Source organism: Pan troglodytes, chromosome 9 (assembly GCF_028858775.2).
Source record: "Pan troglodytes isolate AG18354 chromosome 9, NHGRI_mPanTro3-v2.0_pri, whole genome shotgun sequence".
NCBI classification, from domain to species: Eukaryota; Metazoa; Chordata; class Mammalia; order Primates; family Hominidae; genus Pan; species Pan troglodytes.
In genome coordinates this window covers 117,694,804-117,708,358 of record NC_072407.2, presented here as the reverse complement: position 1 = coordinate 117,708,358, position 13,555 = coordinate 117,694,804, and the positions used below count along the sequence as shown (strand labels likewise).

The 13,555-nt window shown below is 46.9% G+C and overlaps 1 long non-coding RNA gene across 5 annotated transcripts in view; it reads right to left on the bottom strand.

The window, feature by feature from the left end:
* The window catches only part of LOC104001332 (uncharacterized), a 334,670-nt gene that overhangs the window by 239,064 nt on the left and 82,051 nt on the right, over positions 1-13,555 (bottom strand). The gene's annotated exons all lie outside the window — the stretch shown is intronic.

Here is a 13,555-nt window from a genome sequence, read left to right as displayed (position 1 = left end):
CACACCCAGCTAACTTTTGTATTTTTAGTAGAGATGGGGTTTCACCATGTTGGCTAGGATGGTCTTGATCTCTTGACCTCGTGATCTGCCTGCCTCAGCCTCTCAAAGTGCTGGGATTACAGGCATGAGTCACCACGCCCGGCCGAAACACTGCTTATTACAATTTATAGGTTTACGTTCAAAAAGTTGCTAATCTTATTGCTGTGAACCCCTGCCATCTCTAGTCCTGCCCACCTATAGGTACTGCAGACCAAATTACAGGTTCAGATTTGCCCAGTTCCTGTTCCTGTCTTGACCAATCCTAGTAACTTATTTGGGGCCCAGCCCCATCTGCAGTGGAAGGTCTAAAATTGGCCTTGCTTCCTTAAGCTGGGTACCCAGTGGGCCCAGGACTAAGCCTCATGAAGCTTTTAGAGGCCCACTGAGATTAACCTTTCTCACCAGTGCTCACCTTGTCTTCCTAGTGACCATGGCTGCCTTCTGTCTAGTTCTAGAATTGCACTCTAATTCTCTTCTAGGGCTGTTGCCCTGACCTACATATCTATCTCTTTTAGAACTTTCCAGCTTATGTGTCCAATGTCAGTCTTTCTTCCGAATAAATTGAACTTTATCTTGATGAATATTTAATGTTCAACCCACCCCTGGTCCCTGGCTAGAATCATCTCTGAAATGTCTAAAGCTCTGCCACTACCTGCACCAGGAGAAGCAATGTGTCACCACCAACCTAATAGCAACCATCAGCTTTGCTGGAGTTATCCATTCACCGAACTGAATCTATCAGCTTTCCTGAGTTCACTGGGACACTGATTTGGACCGGACACCATCACTTGAGAAACAGCGTTAGCACCAGGGTGAACACCACCAGTACCCAACCTGCCTGTAGTTAGCTTCCTCCTCTTTCCCTATTGACCCACAGATTAAGTTGCTGCATGCCCTGGGGCAACACCTAGGGGTATGACAACTGAAAACTAAGAAACTAAGTACTATACATCCAATTTGTCTGTGTTCACTGCCCACTTGACGTTTCTACTAGGATGCTTGCAAGATGCATCAAACTCCATAGTCCAAGATCAAACTCATGATCTTTTGCCCAAAACCATACCCCCCTTCCATTCTGATACTCCTCTAATCAGTTTTCCACACTGCAACCCAAGTGATCTTTTCAAAATGCAAATCTGTTCATCACACACATACACACTTAAAACCCTTCATTGGCTCCTCTTCGTCCTCAGGAGAAAGGCTCATATCCTTAACACAGGCTCCCTGTCCTGCGTGTTTGGCCCTGGATGCTTTTCCAGCCTTCCCTGGCCTCACTCTCCCTCTCCCCTGATATACTGCAGCCACCAGGGTCATGTTAGCACGTGGGTCACTGCAGAGAATTAGATAAAGGTGCCCCTTCTGGACAGCCCAGTTGGAAAAATGATGCCCTTTCCTCTAAGCTGATGCAGTGTCTCATGGGCGATCTCACTTGGCAAGAAAAGCAGGGCTGGATTTCAGCTCCTACTCTGCTTCCTCAGCCCAGCTGTGCCCCCCTGGTCCACAGCACAGCCTGTGCTGGCCAAACCAGTCGCCTGCCTTCTTTTGGGTACCCCAAAATACACCATGTTCCCTCCTCCCACTGGCTTTTGCTCTTACTATTTGCTCAACCTGGGATACTCTTCCTCTCTCTTTCTATCCAGCAATCCCCTACTTAACCCTCAGATCCCACCCAACCCTTACATCCTCAGGAAAGCCTTCCCGATCTCTCCTTCTTTCCAACCAGTTTAAGTTCCTTTGTGATACCCTCTCATCAGACAGGGCTTCCATTTCTCCTAATACTGATCCATTTTGGAAGCCTACACTCATTTGTAGAACTAATGTCTGACACCCTCATTGTATTACAAGCTCCATTAGTGCAGAGACCATATCCTTTTTATCTCTCTCCACTGTAGTCCCAGAACTTAACACAGGGTCAGGCACATAATAGTTGATCATTAAATATTCATTAAGCACCTACTGAGTGCAGGCTGCTCTTTAGTAGATGGTAGTGTCTGGACTTTATAATCAGAACAACTTAAGCTTCCCAGAGGCATGATTAAGCACGTCAAAGAGGAAAATATTCTGTTCCACTTAATTATGCATTTTTATTTAAAAATAGAAGTCTTTATTAAAACAACAAAGCATAAATATTAAAGAATGTATTTAAATAACTTGTGTAATTTAGTGCAAGCTTTAAAGGTGCATAAACACTGAAAGGCAATTCAATGCCTTTTTAAATCGTTTTCTATCATTATCTCTACTTTATCTAATCTTGTCTCTTAACCCAGCTTGGAGGAGAAGTAATTCATTCTGACTCTCCTCATTTTGTCTCAAAACCTGCTAAGGCTTGTCCACAACTCCAGCATGTTTCTGGCCTCCCGGGCTTTAGATCAGATTGTAGCAAAAGCCTCTGCAGGTAGTTTGCATCTTACTCCACTGTGGGAGAGCTCCCACAGTTTTAATGGAGAAAGGTCCTTCTCATGAGAGCAAACATTTTGGATATCTATCACTCTTTCTCTTTGCCTCTTATCCTGGTACGGCAGAAAGAAGTCAGATCATTCAGTAACGCAAGAGCATGGCTTCCATGCCACAACCCAGTGATGGTCATTCATTACCATTTCCCAGGAGCTGGCTTCCGAACCTGCCTTTTAGAGAAACTCTTCATGTGAAAACCTGTTTCTCCATTGTCAGGGTTGCTGATCAATAGCTTGATCTAGTTACCAGTTAGACACCTATATAACTGCAATTCCTCAGAACTTAATGTAGCAAACAATTAAGCTGATCCTAGCCGGGTCTATGAAAGAACAAATAGTGTGGTCCTACACTAGGTGTGGCCACCTGCCCATTGGGGATAAATGGCCCCTGCCACCCAGGTGGATCTGCTTCTGAGCTTAAACTTCCCTTCAATCTTTTTCCCATGGCTGTGTGTTTACAGGTGCACAGAGGGAAGCCTGTGTGGTGGTGAAGCTAGAAAATAAGAAGTCCATCCATTCACAGAGTTGCAAAGAGGCCATTAATGCTAAGCTTCAGCAGTGGAACACAGAAAACGGCATTAAAGGATTTACTTTTCATGACCATAATTCACAGTTAATGTACATTTGATGTTTAATGTATGAACCAGAGGTGACTTCAAACTTGCGGGCCTTTTCTAAATAGCGTTTTAATCTAAGTTAAAAAAAAAAGGTTCATACACTCAGTCTGTCAGACAAGAGGGAGGGGAAAAAGGCAAAGCTAGGTGTGAGAATCCGAAGTGGGGGCAGGCTTTTGTTCAGTCCTTTATTGAGGTTTTACCTCTAATCTCTCCCTTTTTGATGCAATTTAAGATTAAGGAAATGAAAGGCATGGCTGACTGTGAATGGTTTTACAAACAGGACAGCCAAGGGGCCCTCAGAAGACAGTTTTGTAAGAGGTTTTGGCTTCAGTCCCTAGGAAGGATGGGGTGGGAGGTGCTACAGGGCCCGAGTGCATGGGAGAGTGGCCCTGAAAGGGCTGGTCTGTCTGCAGAGAAACTGACCTTCTGCATCCAAATAGGAGGCAGTGGTGGCCACCACACAGCTCAGTGGGAATCAGAGTCAGGTGAGGGAAGCCAAAAAGCATGATGGTCAGAGCAAGGGGTGCCATGCTCTGCTGGGAGGAGCCCCCAGATTAAACATGCTGGGTCCAGGATCTATCATGTGATGTCACCTCTCAGGACAGCAGTTCCCTCATCCAGATAATAAGGTTCGCAGGCTAAATCAGTGATTTCCAATGGGCTCTGCTGAGGCCCTAAGGCACAAACACACCCTCAGGTGCTATGGCAGATACAGTAGGGGACTCACATGGAGAGACCCTGGCCCTTGGCCCTCAGCATTTTTCAACAAGAGCAACTCCACTGTTTTATAATGAAGAGTTCCACATAAGATTTTTTTATACAGGGAAGTTTCCCAGTTAAAGATACAAACACTGAAAGGTAGGAGATCAGCTGATCCCTAAGATCCTTTCCAGATCAAGTCTAGAAGGGTAGATAGGTAGAAAAGACACCTAAATGGGCCTCCTCAAGGAAACAGTCCTCCGAAATGGGCAACAGAAATAAGAGTAGCACCTGACAGGTTGCAAAGGTTGCATTGCTGGAGACCAATGCGGTGGAGGGGTCGAGAGTGTCTCCTTGGAGCCCAGTTTATCAATTTCAGGAAGATGATTTTCTCCAGTAATGCTAAGCTGCTTCAGGCCAGGAACAAAGTAAGCAGATAGTCGGGGCTTTTTCCCAGGTAAGTTCAGTGGAGAGAATAAGGAAAAAAGGAGTTGAGGGTATCTGCAAGGGAATTGCTTTGTAGAGCTGGGATGTGAAAAGAAAGAAAGAAAGTGAGAGAATTTAGTGGAGTGTGGATGAGGGGAAAAAGTCTTTTTATCAATAAACTGTGCATAACTTCTAAAGTTCTCTTTAGCCCTAACCCCTTTATGTTTTCATGATTCTATTCTATCTCTTAACATGGCTGGACAGTGGAGAATTCGCTGCAGGAGGAGAGAGCCAATTGGAACTAGGCAAGTTAACAGGAGCTTCCAAACGGACTGATGGATAGAACCCATCAACAGAAACCTTGGAGCAAGCACTCCTGGAGATTCGTTGATTTGTTCTTTGTTCATTTATCCAGCACATTTTTGTTGAGGGCCTACATTGTATTTGACACTGTGGATTAAGGATCATTAAACAGATAAGTAGGGACTGTGCCCTCACAACCTAGTGAGAAAGTTCAAAGCTGAACATTTGTTACACATGTGATGCATGTTATCAAAGTGGAGGTGCAGACCATTCGGGGGTGTAACACAGGGCACTCAGTCATTCTAGGAGCACAGGGCCTTCTCCCCTGAGAAATTGCCTGGTTCTGGGGTCAGTGTGAGAAATGCAGGGACTCTCAAATCATTGTTGCCCTGTGTCTTCTAACTCCAAGCTGCTCTCTGCTTTTCTCCTCCTGCCCAATCCCAGCTCTGGTTTCCCTGTTTATCTAAGAAGAAGAAAGGGCTCCAAAGGGCTGTGGGAATGGGGAGAGGGCAGGACTACCTGCAGCCCGCTCCCTCCCTGTGAAAGTCTCGCCAGCCTTGTGGAATGTTGTCTTTCCGTAGGGCTTCTTCCACCTAATTCTTCAGAAGGGATTTGAAGGTCTTCTACCAACCGTGCTTCCCCCCTTCCCTTTTCAAAAAATTCCCTTACTTAGATTGCATTAATAAAACCATATTGTCTGGATGAAAGGAGAAGATGAACCTGTTCTAGTATGTGAGGGACAAACCAGACTTGAGTATTGTTTGCAATTCTCATATTCAGACAACCACAAAACACGACTGATTTTAAGGAGGGTGGCCAGGGGGGTGAAAGAACTTGGAAGCATGGCTCATGGAAAACATAGAGAACTGGAATGTTTCACCAGAAGACATAGGGTGGCATGACAACCCTGCTCCAAAGCCTGAAGGACTGTCCTAAGGAAGAAGACAAATGCCAATTAATGCCCCAACATAAGAGCAAAGGTCAATGGGCTAAAGTCAAAATAACAGATTTTTAAAATCTCAATATTTTAGAAAAAGGAATTTTATGAGAATTGCTGGAAATGGAGTGGAGACCACAGGGGATTGAGAAGTGGTGAGTTCTCCACAGGAGAAATGCAAGCAGTGGCTCAACAGCCATTTAGCAGGGATATTTTTAAAAGGAAGACAAAGTTAGGTAAAGTAATAGGCTCAGGCTCTGTAAGACACCACTCACACTTGGCAGCACATGATTCTCTGTGCAAGTCAAATTAATCTGGTTTTCATCCTAAGCCTTCAGTCGCTGTCATCGTCTTTCCCAGGTTGTCTCTACCAAGCCCTCCAGAAGCCCTTCAAGACCTGGTATGGGAGGAACGTCTCTTTGGGGGCGCTCAGAGAGCCTCTCTGAGCTCTGGCTCTGTTTTGTCCACCACAGTGTCTGCCCAATTATGGCATCCGCGTTCTCCCCAGCTGAGAGCCACTGAGCACACCGGGCCATCTATCCATCTCACTGTTAAGTACAGAAAAGAGAAAACGCCTAATCTCTTCCTACCTCCTCTCAAAGTTTGAGGCTTATTTCCTCTCAAACTTCAAATCTCGAGTCTTGCCGCCAGAAACCACTGAGAAGCCACTGACTTGCCTCAGCAGCACACAAGTCTGTCAGCTCTAGAAGTTGATTGTGCACCCCAGATTAAGAAGAACTTGTGTTTCCAGCCTGTCTAAGATGGTTTCCACTCATATCACTTCAGGTGCAGCTCCCTCATATGCTACAGCATGTGGTACCTTTAAATGGCAAACTTTTCTAAAAAGGCAGAAAGCAAAATGGATTCAATCCAGGAGAACTAATCCTGGAAAATCAAAATCTTCCACATGGGGGTGATGATAAACAGATGCCTCTCATCTCGACAAATGAAAGGTCACCGACAGACAGTGCAGAGTAATTATTAAATAACTTCTCCCATTTGTTCAGGATCAGTAGCGACCTCATTACCTAGATCCAAAGACAAAATCTCTAAATCCTGGGCATGGATCCAAAAAGGTCATTAATAACAGGAGAGTCCCCAAATTTGCAGGAAAAGGAAACCAGTTCTAATTACAGAAGCAAAGTATTCCACCCCAACCCTTTACATCAACAGTTTGCAAGTTAATAACAGCAATATGGATTCCTCAGGCACCACTTACAGCCACTTGACCAACAGCAGCCTGGTTAACCCAGCCTTTTCTCTGCAAACTGGATGGGCCTTTGTATGTCATGGGCAGGGAATCAAGCCAACTTGAGGGTGGTTTTCTTATTGTCATTTCTCATGGCTTCAGGCCAGAGGCGAAGGACTGGAGCAGAGGCTCAGATTCCTGGCCCTTTGCCCAGATAACTGGACCTTAAGAAGAGCAAGGAAGGGCCGGGCATGATGGCTCACACCCGTAATCCCAGCACTTGGGAGGCCGAGGCAGGCGGATCACGAGGTCAGGAGATCAAGACCATCCTGGCTAACACAGTGAAACCCCATCTCTACTAAAAATACAAAAAATTAGCCGGGCATGGTGGCGGGCGCCTGTAGTCCCAGCTACTCGGGAGGCTGAGGCAGGAGAATGGCGTGAACCCGGGAGGTGGAGCTTGCAGTGAGCCGAGATTGTGCCACTGCACTCCAGGCTGGGCGACTGAGTGAGACTCCGTCTCAAAAAAAAAAAAAAAAAAAAAAGAGCGAGGAAGGTGAAGGATAAAAGACTACACACTGGGTACAGTGTGCACTTCCTGGGTGATGGAAGCATCACAGAAATCCCCACTAAAGAACTTATCCATGTAACCAAACACCACCTGTTTCCCAAAACCCTATTGAAATTAAAAAAAAAAAAAAAGAAGAAGAAGAGGGAGGTGAAGATTTAGGTCACCTCATGGCAAAGAGCTGCCTTTAGTCCTAGCCTTGGCTCTCCAGGCCCCCTGGAACGAGAACAAGCCTACCCCGGGGGTTTGGATTAGGAGGGTAGCTGTTCTTCTTACACCATCTTGTTAACCTGTCAGTCAACAGGCACCTTCTGCTTCCTCAAACTGGCTGCCCCTGACTTTTGAACTAGGAATCCCACAGTCCTCAAAGAGAGATTAGATTTTGCTGCCTATCAGAGGAAAGACAAAAACCACAGCAATTTCATGTCCCTGCCTCCTCTGTTCTCCATCTCTAAAGCAGCACAGCCATAGTAGTAAAACATGTAAGAATTCAGGCTCCGGAGCCAGACAGAGCCAGTGTAAAGCCTGTCACTTACCGCTAGAGGGCTTAGGCAAATCTCCAAGCCTCAGTTTCTCACCCACAAAATGGGCATAACAATTTATGGTCTAAACAGGGACTCTGAGAGTGAGAGGGAGGTGCCCTCAATAATTACTCTGAAGCAACAGGCACAAATCAGAAGGAACAAACCATGATGCATAGTTACTCTCTTGAGGAGGGTCCTATGAAGATCAAATAAAAGAATATATGTAAAATGCTTATCACAATGCCTGGTACATGGCACATAGAAATCATGCTGCATCGAATGGATGCAGTGGCTCATGCCTGTAAACCCAACACTTTGGGAGGCCAAGATGGGTGGATCACCTGAGGTCAGGAGTTCGAGACCAGCTTGGCCAACATGGCAAAACCCCGTCTCTATTAAAAATACAAAAATTAGCTGGGCATCGTGGTGCGCATCTGTAGTCCCAGCTACTTAGGAGGCTAAGGCAGAAGAATCCCTTGAACCTGGGAGGCGGAGATTGCAGTGAGCCAAGATCATGCCACTGCACTCCAGCCTCGGCAACAGAGCGAGATTCCATCTCAAAAAGAAAAAAGAAAAAAAGAAAAAAAATTTTTTAAAAAAAGAAAAAGAAAAAGAAATAGTGCCGCATTGACATCACTATCCTGCCTTTCCAAACTCCCAGACTGCCAAAAGCGAAATAGGAGCCCGGATGGATTACCCAGGGGCTGCTTCGATTTCCTAGACCCCATCTCACTTCCTCTTAGGCCCTTCGCCATCCTCACTTCACACCCGGTGGTGCTGGCAGGATGTGTGTCACTGGGGGCACGTGGGATGGCTACCCATCGACATGCAATGTCATAAAAGCAGAACCATTTTGGGTCATGGGGTGTCCTTGGGAAACAGGCTGACATTCCCCATGTTAAGTCTGAAGGATCATCACACAGCCCGTTTCAGGGTTAGTTCAGTGAATGGATCTGATGAATCTGATTAAGCCCTGAACATCCCATTTCCACGTCACTTGGCTCCGTGCTCGAGGGGCACCAGGCTCTACGCAGGGGCGGCCCCAAATGTACCAGATAATTAAAATCATCTCTGCCCTGGCTGATTGCTCCCCCTATTACTCTCACCCATTACTGGTGATGCAAACAATAAATAATTTAATAACCCGGGTTGAGTACACTCTGGTTCCAAAACAAAGTGTTTTAATTCTCCAGTGTGCCTGCTTTCAGCATTACTGTAATTACATTTCCCTTCACTTGACTGGGCCTTTTGCTGCTTTTTAGACTTCTCGTATTTCTCCCCAAGTTTTCCCCACGGGGCCCTGACAGTTGCATTATAGCAGGGCTGGGCAGCCAGCATGACATCACTCACTACTCAAGTCAGCAGCAGCAGCAGCGCAGTGACATGTGCTCATTAGCCGAGCAATCTGCCCTGCGTCTCGATGGCGATGAAAATCTGTCCATGAGGCCGAAGGCAGGACTGCTGCCCCGGGGAACCTGGGTCCTCCTTTTTCCCCTCCATCTTTCTCTTTCTCCTGCCTGCTTTCCTGTAATCTTCCCAGCCCTGGTGATGGGGAAATGCCTGAAAAGGGAGAAAGGCACTGGAGAGGGTGGCGGGAAATGGCCCCTATCCCTCGCCCTGCAGAGTTGGGTCTGACTCGTCATCAAACTCTCATCCTGGTGCTGAAGGAAAGATCTCCCTGACTCCCAGCTTTGGCTGAGGCCTAAGAGAACCCAAGCCCCATAGAGAGATCAGATTCTGCTACCTTTCAAAGGAGCGCCAGAACCACGCATACTCTCACTCTGGCCAAGAGAAACCTCCCTGCGTGGCCCTCCCACCGCCTGCCCCCACCTGCAATCCTTCCACCTTTCGGAACAGCAGCAGAATATGCTGATGTGAGAGTCTGGTGCCCTTGCCTGAAGCTGAGGGGGGCCAGGGAGCAGCAGCTGCAGGGGAGGAGCAGGGGTAAAAGGAAATGCACCAATGGAGCTTTCGTTTAAATAAAGAGCGGGGAAGCATTGTGCTCCATTGATTACAATTTTTTTTTCTGAATGTTGTGACATTTGCAGGAAGGCTAATTTATTCAAGCATGGAAATCTTTAAAAACTTAATTAAGTTATTTCTGTGATTTTCCATGCCTTATTGTTTCGAGTTCACATTTACTTTCATCCTTGTTAATAAAAAAAAAAAAAAGTGGGGAGGGGCTGGAGAGGGAAGAAAGAGAGAGAAATGATCTCACAGCACCTCCCAAGACTAGATGCTTTTTAGATGCTCCATTTTCCTGCACGAGGCTTCAGGGGGTCAGGGCAAAAGGGAGGCAGGGATGTGTCCTCTCATGTCAGGATCCAAGTCAGGCTCTGTCTCCACTAAGATTGGTTGGGGATTAATGCAGACCCCTTGCCTAATCCTCCGGGCACTGTGGCACCTGTAGCAAGCTTGGGTGACTGTAAAACCTGGCATGATTTCATATAAAATAGTACTGATGCATAACTGTGATGCGTCTCCCCCAAGGCAGACTTGGCTCTGCACTCTATAGGGTGTCATGGGGTAGCATGATGGGGGAGTTCTGGAGTCAAGCTTGAAATGCAGATAGCCAGGCCCAGTTCTCTATGAGGTCAGTTGCCAGAGCCAGATGTCTTTCCTGGGCAGCTGTGGTGCTTAGAAATAAAACCTTGAACCTCATCAAAGATAGGATTTTCTCCAGCCTGGGCCCCAAATCCCTAGAAGTTGTGCTCATTCCTTTCTTCTAAAGGGAGTCCTAAGAATGCTTATGTACCCTCACTCAATTACAGATTGGGTAATGCCCCTGCCTGAGCCACTAGAGACTGTGGATGACTAAGATGCAGGGGCAGGAGTGGGATAGAGCCAAGAGCAGACCAAATCAAGAAACACAGATGCAAGAATTTCCATTAGAAAATAAAGTCCATGCTGGCAGGAAGAATATGCAGAAGCTATTCTGCAATAAACATTCATTTATACAAATACACAAATAATAGGTTTCTGTGGTTAATTTGGTTCCCACCCTGGGGGTAAGTGCATCGTAGGTTGACTGGAGAGTGAGTGGGAAGGAGAGAGCACTGGGATTTCATGTGAGGACAGGGTATGGTTGGGGTAAAAGGAAGCAACACCTCTCAAGTGCTGATCCAGAAAGACGGAGAAGGTGGGACTTAAAGCAATGCGGAAGGCTGGAACCCATCTGGCGTCCAGGCTGCACTCACTGCCTTCCTCCTGGGGTGTGCCCGGCTGAAGCCTTTCTGCAAGTGATCCCAACTCAGAGCACATGAGAACCAGAACTCTCCGCTGAGGGTATCCTTGGGTTTCCTAAATCAGTGCTTTCATCTTCATCTCAAAACTGCCTTATTGAGGAAATACAATCCCTACAGATGTCACTGGAGTACCTCCCTTTGATTGAAAAGAAAATATTCCTATTGAACATATGGTGCCATGTAGCCCACCCCAAACATTTAATGGACTCTGCTTTGTCCAGGACATCAGACTCGCATCCCCTGCTGGGGCCAGAACCCAGGTCATCTGTATTCTGATGACATTTGCACATATTATTTTTAAGTCATTTGTCTCACCTGATATTGTGAGTCAAGAACTTTAATAGGAGAAATTTATGACTTGTCTCTTCCAATCAACATAAGAGTTCACGGCGGTGTTCAGTGCACTATACTAATGGATATTGCTTTCAACTGGGTGTTGGGTTTAAAAAAACAAATCCCTCTCAAATTCATTAGCCTGTTCCTTCTGATCTATTAACAGGAGCGGCGGCCATTGCCCTCCACCCAGGCTGTCTGCTAACCCAGTGGGTCTCTAGGTGTGGTTCTTAAGAGGCCTCCAGGTGGTCTGCCAGCTAATTCAAATGGAAAATTACACAAAAGTGCCTTTTCTTAAAGTGCAAGCTCCAGAGCAGATTTGAACCTACATTAAAAAGGCCCAAAATGAACATTTTCAAAATTATAAGGTCAGTAATGGTTATTTACCCAGGCAAAAGTTTCCCTGGGCCATTACAAGGTTTTTGTAGTAATAAGTGAGTACTAGTGAGGTGCCCGGAGCCTGGGCCCTTCTGCTGCTGAGGACTGGCGGTTGGGATGTCTGGGGAGCCCTGTCTGTGCAGGCTGTCTGGGCATCAGCCTTAAGCAAGGCAACCAAAATGTCAAGGTTCAGAGAGAAGCGGCTTCAGCTCTCAGTCCACCCATTTCTTTCCAATAACAGGAACGCACAAAGAAAGAAAATAACAATAAGAAAAATAGATTGATGAAGATGGGAGAGACATTCATCAACTGGTTTTGTAGAAACAGAGAGCTGGAAGGCTGAGGTCGTCTGGCCCACCTACCTCCCCTGAGCAGGCTTCTTCTCCTGCTCTTGTCAACACAACATGAACCCTGAACTCGGTGCCTAATGGCACATCGCCCTGTGCATGGGGCACAGCCTGCACACTCTGTACAGTGGTGACCCAGACCCTGCCTTGTAAGTGCTTGTCACCTAGGGGAGGGAGCTCAGAGCTTCTGTGAGGGAAGGGGAAAAAGGCAACATTCAAACAAAAGGCTCTCTGGGCATGTTAGCCCTTGGTTGAATTTCTGCCAGGACAACAAGGAATTGGGAGCAGAGGCTACTCCTCCAAGTCCATGGGAACCTCAATTCTCTGCAGCACCCCTCTTTTAGTGTCTCTTGAACACACCAGTGCTCTTCTACAGGTCGATGGAAACCTGAGGTGCACTGTAGGGGGAGGCCTGTTAGCACTCCGACACCATCACAATCATGGGCCCTTCACTAGGCTGTGTTGTCTCCAGGTTGGCTCACGAACCTTCTGCTAGTCTGTTCTTTCTTCCTGCACATCCCATCTTGTCTCAGCAATGATTAAGCGTAGCTCCTCACATTATCTAGCCCTCCTCTGGGGGCCCTCCGCATTTCCCATGTATTGCCCACTTTTTTGACTAGAATGAAATGGCTCTTTGCCTTTTTTCCGTCAGACACATACCCTAAACTCTAGACTTCTACACCTCCTTGATCTCGCCCTCTTCCTTCTCCCCATTCCTCCATACGGGATGCTCTCAAACTTTAGCACGCATCAAAGTCAACTGAAGGGCTTGCTAAAACGCAGAATGTTGGACCAGGCCCCAGAGTTTCTGATTCACCAGATCTGGGGCGGGGCCTGAAAATGTGCATTTCTAATGAGTTCCCAGGTTGTGCTGATCCTGCCGGTCTAGAAGCTACACTGTGAGAATTGCCACTCTATATCTAGTATGAGTCCCACCTACTCCTCTCTGGGAAGCCTTGGGCATGCTCGCAAGCTTCTGTCTGTGTTGGGTGCATCTCGCCCAAGGGGCCACACTCCCTTTATCCCTGCCACAGAATCTTGTCGGCCTTGCCTCTCCCTTCCCTTTGCGTTCGCTGAGCCCAGCCCCTGCGGCTTTACAGGCTCCGGCCACTCCTGAGCTGCCATCTCCACCCATGCATGTGGCTTCTTGCCTTTTGCTTTCCTCTCACTCCCTGTGTTTCCTCACATCCATCTCTGTCTGCCAGATTCTCACATCCAGGCTTCCTCTGGCATCTATCCATCATCCTCATCCATCTCACTGTGCAGATATTTACATTTCTAAAGCCCAGTGTGTTTTTATGATTCCTCCTACTTCAGCCAAACAAGGATTTTCCTCTGAAACATACTCACAGTTAGGCCATGGGGTTAGGGAGGGAGGACACCGTACCCATTTGGAGTAACCCCTTTCGAGGCTGTTTATTCATCAAGAACAAAGAGTGGTTTCGGCAGGGACGGAGAGCAGACACAGCAGTGCCATGCTTTTGACTACCTGTCCCA